General features: G+C 37.7%; 1 protein-coding gene, 1 long non-coding RNA gene and 1 pseudogene across 3 annotated transcripts in view; all 3 read right to left on the minus strand.

The window, feature by feature from the left end:
* Window positions 1–26,954, minus strand: part of LOC128527602 (NACHT, LRR and PYD domains-containing protein 3-like) — a 159,120-nt gene that overhangs the window by 81,242 nt on the left and 50,924 nt on the right. The window lies entirely within an intron of this gene.
* On the minus strand, window positions 12,694–18,310 carry LOC128527612 (NLR family CARD domain-containing protein 3-like; annotated as a pseudogene).
* On the minus strand, window positions 19,635–26,323 carry LOC128527623 (uncharacterized). 2 transcript variants are annotated; one of them, XR_008360896.1, is made up of 5 exons: window positions 26,243–26,323; window positions 24,172–24,267; window positions 21,573–21,677; window positions 21,343–21,447; window positions 19,635–19,684 (listed from the first exon to the last, which is right to left on the minus strand). It is a non-coding gene; the product is annotated as an uncharacterized LOC128527623 (long non-coding RNA). The 2 variants fall into 2 exon arrangements; XR_008360897.1 differs by lacking the exons at window positions 19,635–19,684; window positions 24,172–24,267; window positions 26,243–26,323 and adding exons at window positions 21,037–21,126; window positions 21,778–21,997.

Raw genomic sequence — 26,954 nt, forward strand, 5'->3', positions numbered from 1 at the left:
ACTGTATCAGCAAAATCCAAAAAATCATGACCACCTTCGCTCCTAGAGTTAGCAAGCGCTTCTCTTTTTAATTTGTAGGGTCTATTTTTCCAAACAAAATCCAAAAATAGTTTATTAATTTCCTTTTTATCGCTGACAAATAAAGAAAGAGCAGAATATGCAAAACGAGAAAGCCCTTCAACCTTGGACAAAAGAACACGACCGTATAAAGAGTGATCCCTTTGAAGCCAGTTGTTAAAAATATATTTAGTTTTAATAATTTTATCAGAAAAGTTTAAATTATGTCTACAAATAAAATTTCTTGTGATATGAATTCCTAAATATTTTACACTATTCTTAACTGGAATACCTTCTAAAAGTACATCATCTACTGTATATCATGGACTGAAATAATTTCACACTTCGACATGTGGCACTGTCATGAACTGGGTGTATTGGCAGGTGTTGAACGCCGTGGGCGGAAGGAGCAGGCATAGAGGCAGAGGGGTGGTGTAACCAAAAAAAAGAGTCTTTTAATAAAGGGTAAACACAAAGTATAAATAAAGATACAAACAAAGGAACAAACAAACTCAAACCATACTTAACTTTGTGCTAACAGGGGCTCTCTGGCAAGACACAGGCAGGGGGAGACACAAAACACGCCCTGTGGCGAGACACAGGCAGGGGGAGACACAAAACACGCCCTGTGGCGAGACACAGGCAGGGGGAGACACAAAACACGCCCTGTGGCGAGACACAGGCAGGGGGAGACACAAAACACGCCCTGTGGCGAGACACAGGCAGGGGGAGACACAAAACACGCCCTGTGGCGAGACACAGGCAGGGGGAGACACAAAACACGCCCTGTGGCGAGACACAGGCAGGGGGAGACACAAAACACGCCCTGTGGCGAGACACAGGCAGGGGGAGACACAAAACACGCCCTGTGGCGAGACACAGGCAGGGGGAGACACAAAACACGCCCTGTGGCGAGACACAGGCAGGGGGAGACACAAAACACGCCCTGTGGCGAGACACAGGCAGGGGGAGACACAAAACACGCCCTGTGGCGAGACACAGGCAGGGGGAGACACAAAACACGCCCTGTGGCGAGACACAGGCAGGGGGAGACACAAAACACGCCCTGTGGCGAGACACAGGCAGGGGGAGACACAAAACATGCCCTGTGGCGAGACACAGGCAGGAGACACAAAACAGGACACAAACGAGGCGTGGAGCTGAAACGGGAGACACTAGAGAGAACGGGAGACACGTAAAGACTAGAGACGAGAGACCAAGAGAGGGACGGGATGAGGGCTAAAGACATGGCAATCAGCTAGGCATGGCTTTTAGCTAAACATGGCTAAGCATTGCTTAACCATGGCAAGTAGCTACACATACACCTAGCTAAGCATGTCTTTAGCCCCAACATGCACTAAGCTACACTTACCTAATAGATTAACACACACTAGGGAATGGGGGCACAGAAACAGACAGAGGATACCCAGTGGCTAGGCGAGGCAGCCCTCCAAGACTAAGCGAGGCGGCACTCACAAGCTAGTCGTTACTCCAAAGCCCGGAGGGACAGCACTCTAAAACTAGGCGCACTGGGACACTAGGGTGAGAGGAAACACAGGACAGCTAGAGACACAGAGGGGCTATGGCTAGAAGCATGCTAGTTACTGTAACACAACATAGATCTTAGCTAAACACGCTCCTAGCCAAACACACACCTACCTACTTACCTGCTCTAGCTAAACACAAGAACACAGGACTGAATCAGCTCCACTAACACAGACACACAAGATACACAGAAACATTGCCAATAAGAGAGGCCAAGTCAACACAACTAAAATCAAAGTACAAACTAAACAAATAACAAAACAGAACAAAATGCCCACACAAATGACAGTGGTGTTACCAAAAATGCTCAACCCAGTTTCCCAGTCTAAACAGCTATTTATAGATTGATTGATGGCTACCTCGGTTCAGGTGTGCACTGCCTCACCTGACCGAGGTGCCTGCTGGGAAACTGAGTCGGCCAACAAAAACTACAAAATAAAAACAGTGACCTCTAGTGGAGGACCCTTACAGGCACAAGAAAAATGTTCAACTAATTCCAGAGCTTTTAGTCACTGCTTTTTGTCTTTCAAGAACAGAGTAGTGTCATCCGCTAACTGTGCAATTTTGATCTCCTTATCAAATACACTAATTTCTTTCAAATTCTTATCTTGGGTGATTCTTAAACAGAGTAACTCTGTGGCTAAAATAAATAAAAATTGGGAGATTGGACAGCCCTGTCTGACTCCACGATGGATGTCAAATCTCTTAGAGGTGTCAAAGTTTACAATCACTGAGCTATTAATACCCCTTTAAAACATGGTAACAGTCTCAATAAAAGCTTTACCAAAACCAAATAATTCTAGAATACAAAATATAAATTTGTGTTCTATGGAGTCAAAAGCTTCATGAAAATCAAGAAAGAGTATGAGACCATCTGAACAGATTGAGTTGGAATAATCCAGCAAGTCTAATACTAATCTTATTATGTTAGAAATGTGACGGCCTTTCATAAAACCAGACTGACATTCTGAAATAATGTTTCCTAAACCATAGCTTAATCTTTTGGCATACCCATTTCTTTGTTAACATATCTAATGTTAACAAAGAAATGGGCCTCCACTTATCGATTATTAAAGGATCTTTATCTGGTTTAGGTATAAGAGAGATGACGCCCTGGGCGTCATTCAGCACGAGATCTTGTATATGCACCTTTGGCTAAATCTAAGTAGGCTTCATCAAGCTCCAAATTTAGCCTATTTATTTCTAAAGTATCCTCTTCTGTAATATCACTTTTAGCTAGTAAAGTATTAAGTTAATTAACCAACTCCAAATCAGTTTGATGTTTACTCTTTTTTAATTTTTTTACCTCTTTTAATTGCTATATGTCTAGCTTTATATTTTTATAATCCTCAGTTGAGTCAGTGAATAATTCTTTAATAAGATTGATAACACTATCATTGAATTTTTTTATCTTTTAACAAAGTATTATTAAGTTTCCAATAGTTTCCTAAGTCTTGGGTTATCATGGATGTCACTCAGCTTTAAAAAGACTAATTTATGATCTGATAGAGGGGCAATAGCATGAGAAATATCTTTTACATAACTGATGATGGAAGAAGAAATTAAAAATAAATCAATTCTAGATCTAAGAGCACAAGTATTATTTGTCCAAGTAATTTTTTTTGTATAAGGATTATAGAATCGCCATGTATCAGTCAGAGAGAGATCCGTACAAATCGAAAAAATTAAGTCATTACTCATTCCACCGTGGAGTCTAGGGGGGTGTCTATCCAAATAATTATCTGTACATTCATTGAAGTCCCCTCCTAAAATAAAATAAGCATCACTATATTTTTTATTTAAATTCTGAAGTTTATCAACTAGTTGAGAAAACATTGCTCTATTGGATGTATTAGAATTATAACCATATACACAGCAAGTTATAAAAGTGGTATTATCTTGTTTGATTATAGCTATAACCTATCTGCCTTCTTCAGAACTTAAAGTTTCTAAAATAGTACCTTTAAAACGGTGTAAAATAATTGCAACTCCAGCTGAGTGATTGCTACCATGACTAAAGAAGATTGAGTTTCCCCACTGATTCCTCCAAAAGCTAACATCCGTTTCCCCTGAGTGGATTTCTTGAAGAAAGATAAGATCAGCTGCACTTTTTTTTACAAAATAAAAAAATTGCTTTTCTTTTCAAATTGTCCTGCAAACCTCGAACATTTAGTGTTACAATAGACAAAGACTTGAACTTGAACTCCATGAAAGAACCACCAAACAATTTAAAACAAACAACAAAAGAGTAGTTCCCTTTAGCTTAACCCTAAACAAGAAAGGAGAGCTGGTTAATAACCTGTAATTATACTGACTTTAAGGTGAAATAAATAAAATAAATGAGGTCAAGATTAATCATCAAAATAACAACAACCAAGGCTAAATAAACATAGTAACTATTCTGTTACTAAGACTGGCACAGATGGTGTTGTTTACCGTTTTAAGTCTTTTAGAACAAGCATGAGTGAGATAGCCTTAAAACTCAGCTTAGCTGGCCTTACCCTTTCGATCGTTTCGGACCCAGACGGTGGGCGACATTAACACTGTCCTGGAGTCTGTCTCCAATCCCAGGAGCAACCTTCTCTAGCATGTTAAGCACCACGCTTCTGACATCTTCGCTTTCTTTTTCCGCAATACCGTGCAACTTTAGTCACCATCTCCAACTGTAACGGCTACATTCCTGTACACCTGCTTTCATTAACTTGTTTTCCTTTTTCAGCGCTTGGACTTCTGATTGCAGATGATCAATTCCCTCTTTATGAAAACCAACATCCACAATAAGCTGTTGCACGGTCGCAGTTAGACTCATAATTTGATTCGAGGTAGCTTCAGTAGTAACTTCGATCGCTGAAATTTCCTGAAAAGTTTTATCGTGTTTTAAAGCCAGTTCGCGTATTGCAGCCAAGACATCTTCATTACCATTACCACCGACGATAGATTCCGCACGCTTCGATTTTTTCGCAGCTGGTTTCTGAGGAGTGTCTGTCAGGACAGCAAGAACGACCTCGTTATCAAAGTCTGGACAAGTATCAAACCATCGTGATTCTATATCTCTCTGTGACATAAGTCCAATGATACTAGAGGCCAAAGCTAAATCTTCAAAGAGTTCAACCACATCAGACGCGCTAGAAGCCATGATGTCATGCGCTTGTTTAACTTTCTTCTTTTCTCTTTTTCCCATGCGTAAGGGAATTATATCACTTTTACAGTTATTGTGTGTGCATTATCACCAATCTAAACAGTTGGTTATATCACCACTTCACCTTTATTTCCCCGAAGAGCAAACACACAGCCGCCTACATCGCCGCCATCTTGGCCCCCACCACTACTGAGTAAATGAAGAGAAGGATTTGTGATTTTGAGTCATACTGTACAGTACTGTATAAAGTATCGGATTATTCAGTCTGGATGAACCTGGATTCGCTCATCTCTAAGTGGTACAGGACAGGAATGCAGAGCGACAGAGAGTCCCTGGGAAGCCGGATGTTTATACAAGCGCGTCAGGAAAAAGTGGGGACAAAAATACATTTGACTGCATTTTAGTGATATTGAAGACTACAAGACTGAGTGCAGAATGAGTGGATGGGTCCCTCAGTGTCCTGTTCTGAGCCAAATACTTCTGCTGCAGCATCCACTGTCTTACCGAAAACTGCAGATACACCACGTCCTTCTGCAATTCAAACCAAAATAAGCACATTTATTCCAAACCCTTTTCCACTGTGAAGGACAAACGATTTAAAACTTTTGTCCAGGCCATAAGAACCATGTACTTATGTTCTCCCCAGTAGAAAAAAAAAGTTAAACAATAATAACTGTGCATTTTTAACGAAGAAGAAAAGGATAAAATTAGACTTTATTAAAACACAGAGTATAAAAATTGCTTACCAACAACTGTTCAAAATTTAGGAGTGATACTAAATGAAGAGTCATTTGGGGGAAGAGCTGGCTCTTCTAAGGAAACCGAGCCAAAATTTTTTACACACATGCAGAAATAAAACCTTTACATCCTTCAATGTTATTACTAAAAACATGAGACATTTTTTTCCTGTGTTTGTTCAAAATGTGTCATAGTTTCCAATTCCGGGTTGCAGGTTTTTTGGTGCTTCTTTTTGAAAGTGTGAACGCTTCTAAGAAACCGACTGTTTTACATGTATGGTCACATTTTCCCCAAACTGTTTGACATAGCCTCACACACACACACACACACACACACACACACACACACACACACACACACACACACACTGGTGCATTTTATATATATTTATATATAAATCAAGCCATTTATGTAATCATAATTCACATAAATAATTTTAAGACATTTGAGTTTTAAGTCTCTAAAGTCATTATATTGCTTTGAAAGTCCATTAAATATTTTTCTTGATTATTCCTTTTATTATGAAAGATGATACATAGATATATACAATGAACTAATAATAAACAAGAAAACAATAAACTGCCAAAAGGTTCACATGTTGTGTTGTGACTCCTTCCACCGGGTAAGGTCTGGAGTTACAGAGTCTGTAAGATAATTGCACAGTATTGTTAGACATCCCCATGCATGAAGTTCATACAGTATATACAGTCATGTCTATTCCTAAGTAAACACTTCTTTTAAAAACAATTTTTTACTGCATTTACCTGCTGAGCATTATTTTCTTTAATATATGTGTTAGGGTTTTTGGTTGATAGTGAAACAGCTGGAAGCCAGATTGGAGTTAAAGTATGATTAATAGTGAAAGTAAGAGACTTTCCACAAAAACACACACAAACGCACCAACATATAATGTGGTGAGAACCAATTAAAAAAAGCTTCAGTTTGCTAGGGAGCATAAAGAATGGACTGTGGAGCGAAGGAAAAAGGTCATGTGACCTGATGAGTCCAGATTGACCCTATTCCAGAGTGATGGGCGTGTCAGGGTAAGAAGGGAAGGACATGAAGCGATGCTCCCATCATGCATAGTGTCCACTGTACAAGCCTCTGGAGACAGTGTTATGATCTGGGGTTGATCAGTTACTCAGGTCGAGACTCAGTAACGTTATGGGGCAAAAAAAGGAAGTCTGCTGCATGAGGAATCATTTTCACACATGACCTGGACACCACAGTGTGTGTGTGTGTTTGTGTGTGTGTGTGTGTGTGTGTGTGTGTAGTCAAAGCTAAAGGTTACTGAGTGAAAACTCTTTTGCAACTTTTTTTTTTGGGCCAAGTAATATTTGTTATGGCTGTTATCCAAGGTAACAGTAACAGACCTTTTTAGAATGTGAAGATTTTCCAGGTGACATTACAGTATATACATAATTCATATTCTATATAAGGATTAATAAATCAGTAACTCACAATATTGTCTCCAGTGTGTACTTTTCATCCTCCTTTATTTCGGACAGCAGCTTCCATTAACATCTGTTCCGCTGCTCACATCACAGGGATTTTCCTGTTCATGAACTCAGTTATATGCGGTTTGTGGATGCAAATTTGCCTCAGTATATCTGAACTCTCTTGCTCTCAGTGATCAAGACAAACACGAGTACAAAAATACAATATCCTGCTGTCAATGTGCGTGGACAGTGGTGCATTGCTTAGATGGTCTTCCATAAATAAATTATAGTGACATCCCATGCTCTTCAATTACTCATGGTTTTTGGAATGATCATCAGCATCTTGTTGGGGTTGGCTTTGGGGTTCTCCCTGATGATGGGGATTTACTTTAGTGGCCAGTTCGGAAGTTAATTCCCCAAGAGTAATACAGATTACCATCCTATCACCTACACCTTTTGCTCCTTCTTTTAGTACACACTCTGCTTGAGCAACAATCACTTACTGCTTTATTTGATTAACATCCATTTATCTATCCATCCATCCATCCATCCATCCATCTTGAACTTTTCTTTCCCCATCCACCTCAAACAACACTGACTGACAGATTTCAAGGCGTTCCCAGATAGGTGTGGAGATATAATCTCTCTATCTAATCCTCAGTGTGCCCCATGGCCTCCTTCCACCTAGGGGGACATCCTGGTGGCATCCTTAACAGATGCCCAGAACATGTCAACTGGCTCCTTTCCAAGAAGCAACGGTTCTACTCAGATTTTCTCATGGATGACTGGGCTTCTAATTCTTACATAATTAAAATTTATCTAATAAAAAACTTACAGAACCTTTCTGGATGCTGAGACAACTGGGGATAAGATCTTCAAACCATCATCTGATTGCTCATTCTCTGAGTTCAGCAGGACAAAAACCAGAGCTGACCATTCAACTGGAGAAAGTTTGACTCCATGTAGTTAATTATTTTCTGTTTTACTCAAAATTTTTTGACATTCTGTACCAGAGACTGGTCATTCAGTTCATTTAAACAATAGAACAGATTGATGGGTTTGTCTAATGATGGATTCTTCCTGATCTAGTAAGAGAACCGAATTGGATTGCAGTAAGAGACCCAAAAATAAGAGGAGGAAAAAGTCCAGTTGTCCATTCTTACTCTGTAAGGCCTTATTTACTGCTGCCTTTAACAGTGTTGCCTTGTTGAAGAGACTGAATATTTTAGGGGTTTGTTTTTTTAAATTTCCATAGACACATGAGAGAAAAGCATACACTGCAGGAAGATGCTCCTGAACACTCAGATGCACAAGATGTGAAGTGACTTCCTCAATAAAGATCTGAGTGCAAACTCCTGAGTACACTGTGGCCTCTCTGACATCAATGCCACACTCAGTGATGTCCTCCTCATAGAAGATCAGGTTTCCCTTCTTCAGCTGCTGAAATGCGAGTTTTGCCAGTTTGTCTGCGATCTGTCCAGGATTCATTTCAGGCTTTTTGTACTTTTGGGATCCATGTTTGATCTGTAAGATCAGGAAATGTGTGAGCATTTGAATGCGTCACAATGCGTCTTGGGGATGTCTCCAGTTCCTGCTTCACTGAACATTCCCTTGAGAACAGTCGCTGTAATCCAACAGAAGACTGGCATGTGGCACATAATGTAAAGACTTTGTGATGTCTTCAGTTTTTGTGATGACTTTATTAGCCAGGGTTTGATCACTGATTCTTTTTCTGAAGTACTCGTCTTTCTGAGGGTCATTAAACCCTCGTATCTCCGTTACTCTGTTAATATAAACAGGTGGAATCTGACTGGATGCTGCAGGTCGAGATGTTATCCAGAGGAGTGCAGATGGAAGCAGATTTTCTTTAATAACATTTGTTAACAGTACGTCTCCTGAAGCTGACTCTGTTAGATCTGTCAACATGTTGGTGCTTGAGAAATTAAGAGTCAAACAAGACTCATTCAGTCCATCAAAAATGAACATAATTTCATAATGATGATAGTCCACAGTTTGGTTTTTGGTTTCTGAGAGAAAACAATGAAGAAGCTCCAACACACTGAGATCTTGCTGCTTTTTAAAATTTAGCTCCCCAAAGTTAAATTGAAAAATGAAGTACAAATCCTGATTTGGAACAAACTTCTGCACAGACACTGTTTTTCTAATTCCAGCAATCTTCCATTAGCACAGCTCTGATGGGTTTCTCATCTCCATGTAAGGGTTTAAATATCTCATAACAATTGATGAACCCCTCTGGTGTTAGTCTCCTGCCTATTTCAATACTCCTGACCTCATGTTCATCATTGATGTGTCCACACCCACAATCTGATGTGCTGTAGAGTTCTGTGTTAATCTCATTTAAATATCTTGACTTTCCATACATAAGTATTCCCTCGTTAATTATTTGAAATTTCTTCTTCAACTTGTATTTGAATCTTTGCTTTCTCACGAGGTTCTAAAGACGTGAAGAGAGCCATACAAAAACACGTTTTTCCTTATTCTCTTAGAATTATTAACATGTAGGATTTTTAAGTTAAATAAATGATTTTAAATCGTTCCTTGGTAATTAAATAAAACTTCACATATGATATAATTAATGAACAAAAATTATAAATGTGATATAATTGCTTTTGCTCCTCCTGAAAGCTTAATGTTCTTTATCTTACCTCTGGCACTGCCATGATTCTCTCTGTTCTCTATCACTCTAACACTGCCCACTGTATTTTTTTGAGCTTTAAGAGAAATATTTAATCAATGAGAAAAATTAACCAGCTAATTACTTCATTAAATAATTAATTTATAAGTGTTTGATGCCAATTTCAAATGTTTTGACAGGCAAAAATTTATTTAGTGTAATCACCACTGTTCCCAACAAAAGTATTTATTACCAATATTTATCAGTAAGGGTTTGTTTATCAGTCAGATTTGTGAAATACTATTAGTCAGGATATAATAAAATATGAAATTAACAAAGTCTTTGACCTGATTAACAATTGGCAACACAACATAGACCAATGATGATAAAAAAAAAACATTTCTGTGCTTATATGTAAACCTTGTCAGTGTGTTTTAACGGAGAGGCTTCAGACTTTAAACTGTGTATTTGGGTTTTTGGATATGTCAGATAGAACAAGTTATCATTACCTTTATAATATGTATATTTTACTACTATAGGAATATCGGAATGACGTCACAAAATGTCTCTCAAGATGATCATGTTATTATTATTTCTTGTCACACAAACAACCAAAAGCAACCATTAAAACATGTGACCATGTGTATTTGTAATATTTCTTTGCCTGTGTGACCCATTTGTTCGTCTTTTTTTATGTTTGTATAGTTGGTTCAAATAAAATAAAATTCAGTTCATCATGTTGCCTTGGTTGTGCTGAAAAAGAGAATATTACTCTCTATACTACACAATCCTGAGCCCTGTATATGTTTATAAAAAGAAAAAGGAAAAAAACAGCAAAACAAATAAAAGCTAAAATGCTTTAAGTTTTAAAGGCTTTAACTTGTTTTGACATTAACGCACTTTATGGCGCCACCTAGTGGATGAAGAATTATATTTATTTAAGAAAAATGACATTTCCATTTGTTCAGGGCGACTACAAGCTCAGCAGGATTCAGATCAGATAATGAATTTGTTTAGTTCACTTCACCATCAGTACAAACAAACAAACAAACAGACAAAAACACCCTAACGTTGACAATATTTCAATATTCTTTACACTACTTTTACAAAGAGCTCAAAACATGACGTCATTTTATTCAACATTTTATTCAATTTTTATTGGAATTCCCATCTACAGCTCCCTGAACACGGAAACATTTTATTTATACTCCTTTATTTTATTATATTTTATATTTAAGTGAACAAATGTTGTTAATTATCAATTTAATATTAAATAATGTAGTTAATAACTATTTAACTCTGCAGAAAATTGGCCAGAAATAGCCGAATATTTGGTTAGAAACTATAACCAGTTATAAGTTTTAATACGAGGGAAAATACTACAGAACCACATACACCAACTCCATTAACACACACACACACACACACACACAACAGTGAAAATCACAGTGAGCCCTCTTCCTCCGACGGTGCGACTACAAACCCAAGCACTGTTTCATTCTTTACTGGGAATAAAGTGAAGCATCAGTAAAATGTCAGTGGATATACAGAGTGAAACTGAAGACACTTAATGTCACCGCAACAAGAACAAACAAACCTTTGAGCTTTGATGTGAGTTTCAGTTCAGGTCACACACAGCAGCCACACGGCCTCCAGAGTCTCTATAATCACTGCTCACTGTTTATAACCTCCCATTGCTTTATACATTTTCACACAGAAGCTTCCTGATGCTGTTTTTCCCCATTTTATCAGAACAATGTGCGTGGAAATAAACACCTCTTAATTACAGAACTTCCACTACAGTATGTCATTTCATCTAGAGTCTAGACATCTATTCATAATGCAAAGGTCACTGCAGCCCTCAGACCACAGAGGGTTTAACCCTTTCTGCACTCCTCTTATATTAGTGTACATTTCTTTTGCCAGTGGGCTAATACATTTTTACTTATTTATATAGAACACAAACTGGTGTTACATAATATCGTTTAAGTTTATATGTCAGAATCATGTGCAACTCTTGTCTGCCAAAGTACACATTGAAGAAAATTCAATTTAGAACTCAAGCTGAAAAATAGTGAAATGCAGAATAAAGCTAGCAGATTGCTTCCAACACATTGTCTTGAGTGTCTAAAAGGCTGGGGATTGGGCCCATAACAAAACAGCTAAATCATTACACTCAGAAAAACATTTTATCTTTTATTGTAACCCTGAGTTTTTCTCTCTATGGTGTAGTAGATGTTTCGCCTGCCATGCGGAAGGCCCGGGTTCGATTCCCAGCCACTAGATGCAGTGCCGGTCCCAAGCCCAGATAAAATGGGAGGGTATGTCCTTCAGAGATCTTTAGATGAATGCAATATGTACACTGATCCCTCATGCTCCCTGAACCGCTCACACACATTATCCAATGAATCCTGGTATCGTCGTCTTGGAATATACCCGTACCATCAGGGCAGAAAAATATTTATTGATGAAAAAATCTGGCCATTCAGTGCCAATATTTTGACCTGAGCAACAGAAGCAACCCCAAATCATAACACTGCTTGTACGGTAGACACTAGGCATGATGTGCATCACTTCATCTATCTCCCTTCTTACCCTGACGCACCTACTGTATCATTCTGGAAAAGTCTAGATTCATCAGATCACAGGACCTTTTTCCACTAACATACAAAAATAACAGAAGCAGTAAACTCAGGTTTTTTGGAGCACACACTCTGAACCCAAACACACAGGGCAGAATAGAGCTCCTGTCAGTGCGGCTACACAACACAACAAACCAGGGAATTTATCATCCACTCTGACTCGGAAGGAAAGCAGTTTTGTGTTCTTTATCTCATTAGAAATACAGTTTAATGTAAAAGATTGTAATGTTTATCTGTAACATGTCACAAGAAACACACACACACACACACACACACACACACACACACATAATTGGCTGGTCCAACCACGTCACTCTTCAGGCACTTTCTGTACAAGACAATCTGTGATGCAACTGACATTTTAATATATATATATATATATATATATATATTTTTTTTTAAAGCCATCAAAAAATTTATCTTACGTTACTGGAGTGGTTTCTTGATCACTTATAAGCAGTCAAAAAAGGAATTGAAACCTAATGAACAAATGATACATTCATTCACCCATCTTTAATCATTAATGTTAATAATATGAAACATCATGTCACAGATCAGGAACAAGACAAAGTGTTACACATTTACAATACTGATCATATAAAAACTAAAATAATGTTCTGTTCCTACATTCCAAGTTTTTGCTGTCTAAAAAAAATCAACATTTGTTTATTAAAATAGTTTTACAAGAAATATTAAAGAAACAGATTATAAACAGCCACAGTGAGAATAAATAAGGCCAGTGGTGGCTCAGTCAGTTAAGGCTGTAGGTTGCTGTATTATTGATCAAAAAATTTGATGGTTCGAGCCCAAGTTGCCACTGTTAAACTCCTGAGCAAGGCCCTTAACCCTCTCTGATCCAGGGGGCGCTATATCCCAGCTGACCCTGCGCTCTGACCCCAGCGTAGAAATCAGCTCACAATAACAGATATACAGTAATAAACAACTGACAAAAGGTTCAGATGTTGTGTTGTGACTTCATCCTTACACCAGGTCAGGTCTGGAGATTCAGAGTCTGTAAGATAATTGGACAAAATTCTCAGACATCCACATGTATTCCATTCATACAGAAAGTCCCATCCATACCCCCTGCACACACCTTCTGAAAACATTTAACTCATTTTTACTGCTTTTACTTACAAAACTATATCAGCTAACATAACTAATATGATGATAATAAAATTCTAGGTCACTTCCTTTAAAATTATATCAATTACATGAAAGTCAAAACATTAAAACTGTGATGTTTTAATCTTAACTATACCAAAGCACTGTTTAGTGTATTCTCCGTTAACAGGATGATTTGGGTGTTTAATTGCCACTGAAGTTTTATTTTTCTTTTCTTTTTTGTATCATATCATTTTAAAGTTCTTGGTTGCTGGTAGAATTTGTCTGCTGGAAGCTGCTTGTGTCAGTGTGTCCAGGCACTATGGAGCTATGAAGCTTCTCTCCATACCTGTCCCACATCACTATCACTAATTCCATGTCCAGCTTCATTCGCTTCACTGATAATAACACCATGCTTGATATAACTTTTAAAGACCGAGTGGGAATGTGGAACTTGTACATTGCAAGCACAATTATTAGGCACGAGCGTATCCTGAATTTATTGTTATTTCTATGCATATTTTCAAACTCCGAACTTGAATGCTAACTGGATTCAAGCATTCTCAGGTGATATGTGTTTATGTATTGAGGGGGTTGTTAGCACCCTACAGTATATCAATGTGTGCATAATTATTAGGCAGTTTCTTTACCTGAGACAAAATGGGGTTTAACACTGTTGAATTGTAAAATGTCTTTCAGAGGGATGCAACACTTTTGAAATAGATACGCTATTGAGGGGTGATCACAGGACAATCACCTGTTTTGTTGCAGTCAACAGGACCACAAAATGTGTGAAGAAGAAAAGAGGCAAGTTAACCACAAAAGACCTGAGAAGAATTAAACATGACTCTACTAGGAACCTACTATCCTCTAATGCCACCATATTCCAGAACCACACTATCTGGAGTGTACAAGATGTTCAGTGCTTAAAGACATGGCCAAGGTAAGGAAACCACTGAACAAGACTCACAGGGCTGTTGTTAAGAATCAACTAGTTGGACCTTTTGTGTTGAACATGTACTTAAAATCAACTCCCGAACCTACTGCCAGTTTTTAAAATAAACTCTCTTAATGTAGCGGTAAAGTAAGAATTCTGCATTATTCAAGTAGAATATGATGTTAATTCAGGACAACACTCCATTACCTGCATCCAAGTACACTATTGCTTGGCGGATAGCAAAGGCCTTCCCAACAGATTTAAGACCAGTCTAGACTCCATGGATGAAAGACTCATGGCACTTACTGGAAAGAAGTACTCTTGCTCTTAAAGTTTTAAATATACAATTGGGATCGGGAAAAAAATTGTTTTTCATTTAGTTGCATAATAATTCTCCAGTACTTGGACTAACCCCCCCTCAAAAAAAAAAAAACTCTTCTTAGTTGTGTTGGACTATTGGCACTTAGTTATTAACCTAGTTAACCCAGTGTAAGTATGTATCCAATTATGTAAACATTAAAGCACTTTATGTAAGTCGCTCTGGATAAGAGCGTCTGCCAAATGCCTAAATGTAAATGTAAATAATTCTGCAAACTTATACTGTACTGTATATTCCCACTAAAAAGCCAAAACTCACTTTTCCTTTGTTAAACATTCAGGTTTGAGGTTTATTTATATTTTCAGCTGAATGAGAGCACTGTATTTGTTCAACAATAAAATAAATCCTCTGAAATACACCTTGCCTAATAATTGTGCATCCAGTGTATATATAGTGTAAGAATTTTAAAAGGTAATATTTACTTTACTGTTCATGCTGTGAGTGGTCATTATGATTTGATCTCACTTGCTGAAGGTTGAGAAGATACAATGCATTTTTTTTTAAATCTCTTGATGCCAAATAATGACTTGGGGGCAACATTACATATCAAGACATTCCATAACATATTAAAAGTTGCATACATGACACACTTTATGGCTAGAAATTTGGTATTAATAGCAACCATGCTATTATATCTTATGGCTGGGAGATATTAAATTAAAAATATTTCCCTTATACACACTATTTATATCTTGTGTAAGAATGAATATATCAGTAACTCACCTCAACACCTCCAGTGTGTACTTTTCATCCTCCTGTATTTCAGACAGCAGCTTCACTCCCTGTTCTCCTAAATCATTACCGCGCAGATCGAGCTCTCTCAGGTGTGACTTTGTCCTCAGAGCTTCAGCAAGAGCGAGACAGCCTTCTTCTGTAATGCTGCAGTTACGCAACCTGCAGGAGAAAAAGACATTTGACTTTGTTGCTGTATTAATCCAATGGTTTAATACTCACTATGGGTGTCTAAGTGTCTTTCTGAGATTTCAGTTTCTCCCACATATGAGAGCCGAGTGTTTGATTTGTCAAATGTAACCCTTGAGGACAGGGTTTTACTTCAGTAGTCCATCACTGAAGACTAACAGAAGTTCATTTTCCCAGAGTATTACAGTACACATTACTAGCCTCTTCTTGTTTGGTTAACATAATTATCAAATGAAGGTCTTACCTAAGGACTTCCAGTATACAGTTTGGACTTTCCAATCCAGCAGAAAGCTGTATGACTCCTGAATCCCTCAGTTTATTATCACTCAGGTCTAGCTCTTTTACACACCGAGAACCTGAGCTGATAACTTTTGCCAGAACTTGTGCACTTTTCTTTGTGAGATTACAACCACACAGCCTAAGACAAAAAATAAAGGCCATGGGTATCAAAAACTACTTCGATATAAAGTCACCAAACACCTAATTATACAGTACATTATACACCTTTTTATACTGTATGAAGTAAGACTATTATTTGGCATCATTTTTCATAAATCATTCATGTTTTTTTTTCTGAATTCTCTAAATATAACCAACCCTATATTGTTGAAAACTGAACAGCTCTACTGGCATTTGGCCACAATGAGAATGATGGCTGGTCTCTACGAAATTAAAAACGTATTCATCCTATCATTACTGAACTACAACAAATGAACCACAATCACAGAAAAATCCTAACAAAACTTACAGAGCCTTTCTCGATACTGAGACAACTGGGGACAAGATCTTCAAACCTTCGTCTGATGCTGCAAATTTCTGCAGATTAAACTCTTCCAGCTCCTCCTCCAAGTTCAGCAGGACAAAAACCAGAGCTGACCATTAAACTGGAGAAAGTTTCACTCCATGTAGTTGATTATTTTTTGTTTTACTCAAAAATGTTTGAACTTCCTGTACCAAAGATTCGTCATTTAGTTCATTTAAACAATAGAACAGATTGATGGATTTGTCTAATGATGGATTCTTCCTGATCTTCTCCTTGATGTATGTGGTTATTTTCTCTTTTGTGTCACCATTTTCCCTCAGATATCTGTGTCCTGTCTCTGTCAGTAGGTCTTGTAAGAGAACTGAATTGGACTCCAGTGAGAGACCCATAAGGAAGCGGAGGAAAAAGTCCAGGTGTCCATTCTTACTCTGTAAGGCCTTGTCTACTGCTGCCTTTAGAAGATCTAACAGCATTGCCTTGTTGGAGAGGCCAAAGGTTTTAGGGATTTGTAGTTTTAAAAGATTTCCATTGACAAATGAGAGAAAAAAATGCTCCTAAACACTTAGATGCGCAAAGCTGTACACCATCCCCAGATGTAAAGTGACTTCTTTAATGAAGATCTGAGTTCAAACTCCTGAGTACACCGTGGCCTCTAGACCATTAATGCCACACTCAGTGATGTCCTCCTCATAGAAGACCAGGTTTCCCTTCTCCAACTGCTGAAATGCCAGTTTTCCCAGTTTAAGTACAATGTCTGCAATCTGTCCAGGATCCATTTCATGTCTTTGGTACTTTTGGGATCCACGTTTGAGCTGTAAGATCAGGAAATGTGTGAACATTTGAGTCAGCGTCTTGGGGACGTCTCCAGTTCCTGCTTCACTGAACATTCCCTCGAGAACAGTCGCTGTAATCCAACAGAAGACTGGCATGTGGCACATAATGTAAAGACTTCGTGATGACTTCAGGTGTAAGATAATTTTATTAGCCAGGGTTTGATCACTGATTTTTTTTCTAAAGTATTCGTCTTTCTGAGGGTCATTAAACCCTCGTATCTCCGTTACTCTGTTAATATAAACAGGTGGAATCTGACCGGATGCTGCAGGTCGAGATGTTATCCAGAGGAATGCAGATGGAAGCAGATTCCCTTTAATAAGATTTGTTAACAGTACGTCTACTGAATCTGACGCTGTTAGATCTGTCAACATTTTGCTTTTTGTAAAATCTAATTTTAAACGAGACTCATCCAGTCCATCAAAGATGAACATGATTTTGTAATGATGATAGTCCACAGTTTGGTCTTTGGTTTCTGGAAAAAAACAATGAAGAAGCTCCAACACACTGAGATTTTGCTCCTTTTTAAAATTTAGCTCCCTAAAGGTAAATGGAAAAATGAAGTCCAAATGTTGATTTGCTTTTCCTTCAGCCCAGTCCAGAACAAACTTCTGCACAGATACTGATTTCCCAATTCCAGCAATGCCTTCTGTTAGCATGGCTCTGATGGGTTTCTCATCTCCAGGTAAGGGTAGAAATATGTCATTATAGCTGATTGACTCATCTGTTCTTAGTCTCCTACATGCCTTTTCAATATTTCTGACCTCATGTTCATCACTGATGTGTTTGTTTTCACAAGATATGATGTGAAGGTCTGTGTAAATGTCATTTAGAAGTCTTGGCCTGCCATGCAGAGGCATTCCTTCATTAATTGTCCGGAATTTATTCTGCAGTTTAGATTTAAATTCTTGCTTGCACACAAGATCTGGTTCTAAAACACAAAGAAAGTAAAAAAAAATGTTTGCTTTTGTTTGTGTTTTAAGATTTCCCATAGGTAATGAAATTACATTACACCCATGATATGATTAATCAAAAACTACAAATCTGTGGTAATTTTTTTTTTTGTACAAGTTTGATGTTCTGTACCTCACCTCTGATACTGCTCTGATGCTCTTTGGTTTCCATCACTCTAAAACTGCATGATGTATATCCTGGTTGCACATGCTAAAAAGAAATTCTTAATTAAAAAAAACAAATTAACTAATTAATTAATTAATTAATTACTTAATCAATGATAACATCAATGAAGACATATCATGAAATATTTGGGGGATTATAGAATCTCACTGAGACACAGTTTTTCCTGCTAACAGAATTCTATAACAGGGTTGTTGAAAAAAAAACTGGGAGGATAACAAATGGAATAATTGACACTATGCTGAGGAGCAGGTGATCCTCTCATTGTTCTAACAATTTGGAACTAACGACAAACCAAACAGCAGCACCAGGTATTCGTAGGCTATGCCCACAGTGTGACCCCTCTCTTTGGAACAACAAAATATAGGCTGTGCCAACCTGAGTAGGCTTCCAAACGTGGAACCATTTGTATCACTCCCTTGCTTAAGAGTTTTATCTTCTGCCGTAGCAAACTGCTGTTAAGTTCAGGTGGGAAAATGATTCCTAACTAGAAATACTCACAATCTGAGATCTGGAATATGGCCATGCCATCGGGGAAGAAAAACTTCATAAATGTTATAACCTGGTCATTCTGTACACTCAGGTCATCAGCTGACTTTATTTTATTGCCGCATAACATTGCTAAGTCTAGACCTGAGCACCTGAAGCAACCCCAAATCATAACACCACCACAGGGCATGATGGGTGCATGGCTTCTACACTACCCTTCTTACCCTGATGCACTTTTTATTGTTATTTCAACCATATACTGTACAGTTCACAGTGAAATGAAACGGTGTTCCTCCAGGTCCAAGGTGCTACATACAACATACTGTAAATGTGACCATCATCTGTGACTCCAAAGTAAAATCTTTATGCTTCGCTAACAAGTGGTTTTCTTATGGACACAATGTTTAGTTCCAGTTCTCCTAACATTGTGTGTGGAACTGCTCTTACTATTAAACATAACTCTGATTTCTAATCTACATTTCGAGTCCCTCTAAAATCCCTGGGAATTTGAACATTTAACAATTGTTCAAAAAATTGTATCTAAGAAATTTCCCTCTAAGAACCGAGATGTTTCTGAGTGAGATGTTTGAGATGTTCCATGGGGGACAGAGCTTTCAGTTCTGCTGCACCCTGCCTGAGGAAATCCCTCCCAAACTCCCTTAATTCTTCAGTTTCCGTCTCTTTTAAAATCAAGCCTAAAAACTCGCCTGTTGACTAAAGTTTTTAGTTAGTTATTTTGCTTTTTCAGCCCTCTTAGCCATATCTGTTTGGTAAGTACTATAAGATTGTGTCCCTATGAAAAGTGTTCTATAAATAAAATGCATACTACTACTACGGATAATAATAATAGCACCATATACTGTACAGTACCTGGTCCTGGAAATCAGCATCCAGCCCCATGGATGTATTTGTTATGCCATGTTTGTCTCTTAAAAAAAGACAATATTAATCTGATGTTAAGTAAGGAATAAAACAGCTTGTCAGTGGTGTGATAAACTGGATTTATAGTTACCACCCAGAAACTGACTGGTCTTCAAAAATAATTAATGATCACAATTTTTATATCCATATTAGGTGATTAATTTGTGTGAGATAAATATATACTGCCTGACCAAAAAAAAAAGTCACACAATCTAATATTTCATTGGCCCCCTGTCAGTATAAAAAAGAATCACCATCTTTTATCATATTATGTTGCTTGGCAGCCTGAAATGAAGATAAACACAGTTTATCCAGCTCTATTTACTCCAACACCAACATGTCAGGAAAAAAAACTGAATCACTGTCAGAAGATCTCCCGGATAAAGTCGTGCACAGCTACAAATCAGGAGACGAATACAAAAAATAAAGGCTTTGTCATTGCCTAGAAGCACAGTGAAGTCTATCATTAAGCAGTGGAAGGTATTTGGAGCAACACAGACCCTCCCTGGATCAGGGTGTCACTTAAAACAGGATAAAAGAGCCAGGTATAAACTGATCAGAGACGCTACCAAGAGACCAATAGCAGATTTAAAGCAGTGGCAGGAATTTATGACAAAGATTGTTCACTGTGTGCATGTGACAACAATATCACAAATTATTCACAAATGTGGCTTGTATGGGAGGGTTGCAAGACGAAAGCCACTCCTCAAGAAATGCCACATGTCACATTTGACCACAACACCATTGGATATGTATAGATAAAAATCTGCCAGAAAGTTGTCAATGTGAAGAAGGTTTACCTTCCAACATGATAATGACCTAAAGCACACAGCAAAACTGACCACAAAGTGGTTGAAGGAGAAAAAAGGTGACTGTCCATGCATGGCCTAGTCAACTGACTTTAACCCCATTGAAAATCTGTGGAAAGACTTGAAGATTGCAGTCCACAAACGGTCACTGTCACATTTAACTTAACTTGAGCAGTTCTGTAAAGAAGAGTGGGCAAATATTGCAAAGTCTAGATGTGCAAATGGGGTGATTCTTTTCTATACCAAGTGTGTGTGTGTGTGTGTGTGTGTGTGTGTGTGTGTGTGTAAGAAAAAATAAAGAAAAAAACAAACATTATTAAAAATAAATATTTATACACAGTACAGTATATAATACAAAAGAAAGGGAAAAACAATACAATAGGTACACTTTCAATCAAATTGCACCAGGTAATAATTATATATACAAATAGAGATTAAACTTTTTTCTTTTTTTTGTAATATAATTTATGTTCTAAAATCAGAAGTAAAATAAAGTAAAATAAAGTTGCAATAAAAATTGTATCATTCATTAGCTATTCCTTACCTGCCCTGCAGCACTGTTGGTGAACCCAGTGACTGATCGCTCTTCATAGACACCAAACAATGTTTAGGTGATGCAAAATTCTTCTGATTAATAACCCTTTCACATACATCAGTTTGAAATTAGTTAGTAAAAAAAAAACAACAACAAAAAGCCAATGATCTGGACACATTCCACACTCACATTAGATTTATCTCAGTGTCTCCTACATTCTTATTCCTACATAATTAAACTCACTTCTTAATTTTTTTTTTTAACCCCATCATTGACTTATGGTGCAAGTACTGTTAGAACTGTTCACAAGACATTCCTTACCTTTCTTTTTCTGTCTGTTGAAACACTATTGTTGCGTTCATTGACTTGTCACTCCGCATAGACACAATGCTGGGTACAGGTGCGTGAGATTTTTCTTTCTGGTATCTAATTAAAAACAATTCCTACATAATTATTTTTTTTATTTGTTTTTAAAAACTCTCCTTAAAATCCCATTATTAACTTAATTACGTTGTAAGCATTGTTAACATGGTTCACTGGACATTCTTTACCTTTCTTTCTCTGCCTGTTGAAACACTATAGTTGCGTTCATTGACTTGTCACTCCGCATAGACACATTGCTGGGTGCAGGAGACTGAGATCTTTTGTTCTGATATCTAATTCAAAAACAATATCAGGGTATTCATTACAAAGCAGGTTTAGTGCATTAAAATAGGATTAAATCTAACGACACTTTTGATATTGAATGATGCTTACATTTAAGGTTCAGTGTGAGAGTTTCTGTGGGTTGCAGAAAACTGGATTAACAGAGCCAGATACTTATCAAAACTGTTTCAGTGTCAGATTCCTCAGCTTAAACAAGCTGAGCTACTTGATCTTGGCTATGACATCATTCAGTTTAAAAATAGCACATCTGCGGTAAGTACACATACCAAGATAGATCATTTCAGAACTTTTTTCACCTTTAATGTCAGGACGCTGGGCTGCTGCATGATGATTGGAGGAGCTGTTTAAAGGGCGGAACCCCTTTTTTGATTGACAGCATGTCTTAAGTATACATCAGCGCTACAGAGATTCGAGTTCAGTCCCATGCGGATTTGCAGGTAGGGTGGTACGACGAACTGCTGCACTCTGTATTGTTTGCTGGTGATATAAACCATTTTTGTTTGTACAAATCATTCTTTAAATAATAAAAAAAACATATTATAGCGTTCTTGACTTTGCTCCTTGTTTCAGCATTGTAAAGTTAGTTCGATCATATAATTAAAGTAGCTCGTGGAAGGGGAAACTAGCCAGCTAGCAAGCTGTACATAATGGCAGACGCAGACGGGGCAAATATTGTTGACCTGCTTTTGGCAAAACCATTTAGTAGTCTTACTTACGAGGAGAGAGAAATATGAGCTTCCCCTGTTTCAAAAGCTAGCAGCCGCCACTGGTGTACACCCTTATATAACTGGGGATGTGTTGTTCAGAATTAAGCAATGACATTCAAACTTATGTTAAATAGGAGTCAGTACACACCTGCCATCATTTAAAGTGCCTCTGATTAACCCCAAATTAAATTCAGCTGTTGTAGTAGGCTTTTCCTTACATCTTAGGTGCATCTTACAGCAAAAGCCATGGTTCACAGAGAGCTCTCATTGGTATCAGCCAGGAGACTACAAAAGAATTTCCAAGGCAATAGATATACCATGGAACACAATAAAGACGGTCATCATCAAGTGGAGAAAATATGGTGCAGCAGTGACATTGCCAAGAACTGGCTGTCGCTCCAAAACTGATAAAACAACAAGAAGAAAACTGGTCAGGGAGACTGCCAAGAGGAGGTGCAAGAATTTCTGGTGGTACTGGCTGTGTAGTACATGTGACAACAATCTCCTGAATTCATTATTTGTCTGGATTATCAGGTAGGGTGAAGAAAAACACCCAAGTCTGGCTTAACATTTGCAAAAACAAATCTGTCTCCCAAAAACATGTGGGAAAATGTTATCGTCTACTGAAACCAAGGTTTGAACTTTTTGGCCATAATTCCATAAGGTATGTTTGGCACAAAAACAACACCGCACATGACAAAAAGAACACTGTATCCACAATGAAGCGTGGTGGTGGCAGCATATGCTTAGGGGCTGTTTTTCTTCAGCTGGAACTGGGGCCTTAGTCAAGGTGGAGGAAATTGTGAACAGTTCCAAATACAGTGGAATCATGGATTACAAGTAACCCGGTTTGCGAGCGCTCCGCAAGATAAGCAAAATTTTTAAATACATTTTGTCTTGATAAAGCGAGTCTTGATATATGTGCTGCTTGTTTTAACGGCAAGAGTAATGCGATCACAACTGAGCCAATGTTTTTTCTCTAAAGCATCTTTTATTTTGTGTTTGTATGTGTGTGTGCTTGTGTGGTGGTGTGTGTGTGTGCTTGCGCAGAGATGTGTGTGTACTCGTGCTTGTGCTACACAGCAGCCCCCTTCCTCCTCTCCTCTCTCTGATTTCAATCACTACAGCCATAATTCTATCAAAATGTAAAGTGCAGGTTAATTTGTTTTATTTTAAATTATATTAAGATTTGGGTTATGGAACGAATCGTTAGAAAGATTTGGAGCATTTTTGCAAAGAAGAATGAGCAAATATTGCCAAGTCAAGATGTGCCATGCTGATAGAAAAAAATCAAAAAGTGCTTCAACAAAGTATTAGTTTAGGGGTGTACATATTTAGTTAACCACATAATTTTAGTTTTTTATTTTTAGTCTTTAAAAATATTTCAGTTTATTTTTTTATTGAGTTGTACAGGTAAAAGGTCACATTAAAGGTGGAAAAAGTTCTGAAATAACTGATCTTGGTCTTAAAATTGGTAAAACTTTTACAGTTTTTAAGGGTGTTAAAGATGCATATGTATAAGCATGTACAATCTCAAATAAAGATTTTTTAAATCATGTTAAAACATTAATTAAAATTGATTAAATGAATGGGGAAAATTCTGCAGCACTAGTTAAAGCTCGACAGTATTTCCTTAAATCACAGCGAGCACCGAGCTCCTGTACACACTTTGTGTAAAATCTCACCACTGCCATAATAGACAAGTCAGGAGCGAAATCACTGTTGTATACCTAATGAATTAGTTATAGTACTGGTTATGATACTTCACTTGTCTTACTTCTCATATTTATCTCCATCTTCATTAGGGGAACTCATTTTCACAGGTCTGTGGTGCGTTTCCTTAATGGAATGTGCTCCAGGAATAAATGCAGACCTGCAATCACACAACCGCACTCGATAAAGGAATCATAACTAAGTAGAAATCAAGACATGTTTAAACTTACAGTCTTTGAATGTTTGATTCTAAATCATACAAAATCCACTTCCCTTTGTCTACATGTAAACAATTAGTGTACCAAATTCAGTAAGCAATTTACTCTAATTTATTGTAACTCTTGTCAAGAGAGTTCTGCTGACGTGATCTGCTGGTGTCACAATTTTTTTCAACTATTTTCCTGAAAATTCCACAATTTTCTCTCTAACTGGGGAGAGACAATATATTTCACACACTGTTGCCAATTTGGAAACGCTGGTTAGCCTAATATGCATGTCTTTGTACTGTGGGAGGAAACCAGAGAACCCAGAGGAAACCCACCAAGCACATGCGCACAGAGATGGGAATCAAACCTGAACCCTGAAGGTGCAAGATAATAGTACTAATCACTAGGGCCACCTTGCTGCCTCAGTAATTAAGCTTAATATTTTTATTATTATTAAGTAATTAACAGTAAATAAGCAGTCTGGCCTTCTGGGCTGTTGAAAAAAGAAAGATCAAGGTGAACTGACTGGATAGTCAGGTTAGGGTTCTGTCGCTCCCTCAGTTGAGTTTAGTTAAAATAAGCTTCACTGACAGATGGCTGGTTCATGGCCACCATAAGAACTAATATTGCCAAAGTGTGTAAATAAACAAAACAACAGTAACAGCAGAATTTATCAATATAGAAGGAGAAGAACAAAAGCATTGTTTAGGGACAGAATAATAAGAAACATCAGATTCAGAGGTTAGCAGTGCTCATGGTGCATTCAGTACAGCTATGCCATGTTAGTATAAGCAGGGATTGTGCAATCTCTCTCTCTCATGTGTGTGTGTGTGTGTGTGTGTGTGTAAGAGAGAGCATGGGTGTGTGGGATAATACAATGGTGGCTATAAATGTTAAAACAACATATGCATTTTATTATAGTTGTCCCTGTGCACAAAGTGCACGAACAAGAATACTTTAGAATACTCGTTTTGTTCGTCAGGTTTGATGACTTTCAGGCTGCAGATCAAATGATAAATTTGCTCATTTCCTCATTCTTCCTGAAAAGTGAATAATGTTTATGTAACACCTGTGCCACCGCGGTCTCAGGGAGGAAGATCGGGGTCTCCGGACTACTGAGCCGTAGCTTTGTCTCCCCCTGGTGTGTCTGTGTGTATGTGTCCCGTTATTAGTTCTAAATTAGTGTCACCTGTGTTTCCCTTATGTGCTCCCCTATTTAACCCAGTCGACCCCGTAGCTTCCTGTCCGTCCACCGTTCTGTGTGAGAGAATCTGTTTGTGTTTTTGTATGTCATGACCAAAAGTACTTTACATGTTCCCCAGGAGTGAACCGACCACGAAGTCGCGGGTCTAAACCCCACACCCTTGTATCCTGGGAGGATAAGGATATTCTGATTTATGTTTACAAAGACCCTTTTGTTTCAGCGAGTAATAATTAAATAAAACACTCTTGGTTACTGCACCTGCGCTTGTGTCCGAACCCCTTTGTACCAGCAACATGACAGTTTACTACCAACACCAACACAAAATGCCCGTGCAGTACCAAGAAATGAATGATTTCTGATTCTGAAGTGCACAAGTTATAATTATTCCAATACTCTAATATTCTTAACACTACATTTATGACAATTTCAAAACCATGATGTCATTTTATATTATTCAGCATATCCCCGCCTCCAGCTTCCTGAACAAACAAACATATTATTATATTATTTATCCTCATTTATGTCATTTTTATTTTTTATTGTACAGGTGTATCTGATTATAAATTTAATGTAGAATAACATACAGTTAATACATTTCATTTTACAGAAATTTGTCAAGAAATTGATTGTCTGAGTAGAAATTGAAGTTCTACTCCATGTGTTTAAATACAAGGAAAATACAACAGAACTGTAAAAGCAATACCAGTTACCTCTCTCTCACTCACATATAATTTTCTTGTGTTTTTCAGGGGATTTTCTAGCTTTGTACGTGTTTGCTGGAAAACCACCCCTACACCCGACACACACACACACACACACAGAGCGACTACAGAACACACACACACACACACACACACACACACACACACACACAAAAAAACATCTTTATTATTCTTTCCAACTCGGTTTTATGTTGTTTATCCATTTAAAAAAACAGTTTATTGTAGTGGAGAGTAAAATCCATCAGTAAAATGTACAGTATGAAACCAGAAACACTTACTTTCACTGTTCTGCTCAGTGATCTCCGCAACAGGAACCTGTGTGTTTAGTTTCAGTTCAATAGCTTTTTGTTCGACCTTGGTGTAGTTTTGTTTATACAGTAACCAGCCCGAGCTTTATATATTTTTTTTGCACAATTTTGCAACAGGTTTCCCTGATCGCTCCTAAAATTACACAATTATAATTAGTATACTTAATATAATATACTTTCAAAATTATAGACAAAATCGACACATATTCTTACATTCATTTGGAGGAATAAAATAAATATAGGGCTATATAAATTAAAATGTGATGTTAATATACATCCGATATTTTATATTAATATACAGATGTGGCCATTAAGACTGCGCGTGTTTTCCCGCGGGATGCCTCAATTTAGCGCGCGGCGCGCCGCGACTTGCCGTAAGCAACATTCGGGAATTTAAATAAATGTGT

This window comes from Clarias gariepinus, chromosome 7 (assembly GCF_024256425.1).
Source record: "Clarias gariepinus isolate MV-2021 ecotype Netherlands chromosome 7, CGAR_prim_01v2, whole genome shotgun sequence".
Taxonomy (NCBI): domain Eukaryota; kingdom Metazoa; phylum Chordata; class Actinopteri; order Siluriformes; family Clariidae; genus Clarias; species Clarias gariepinus.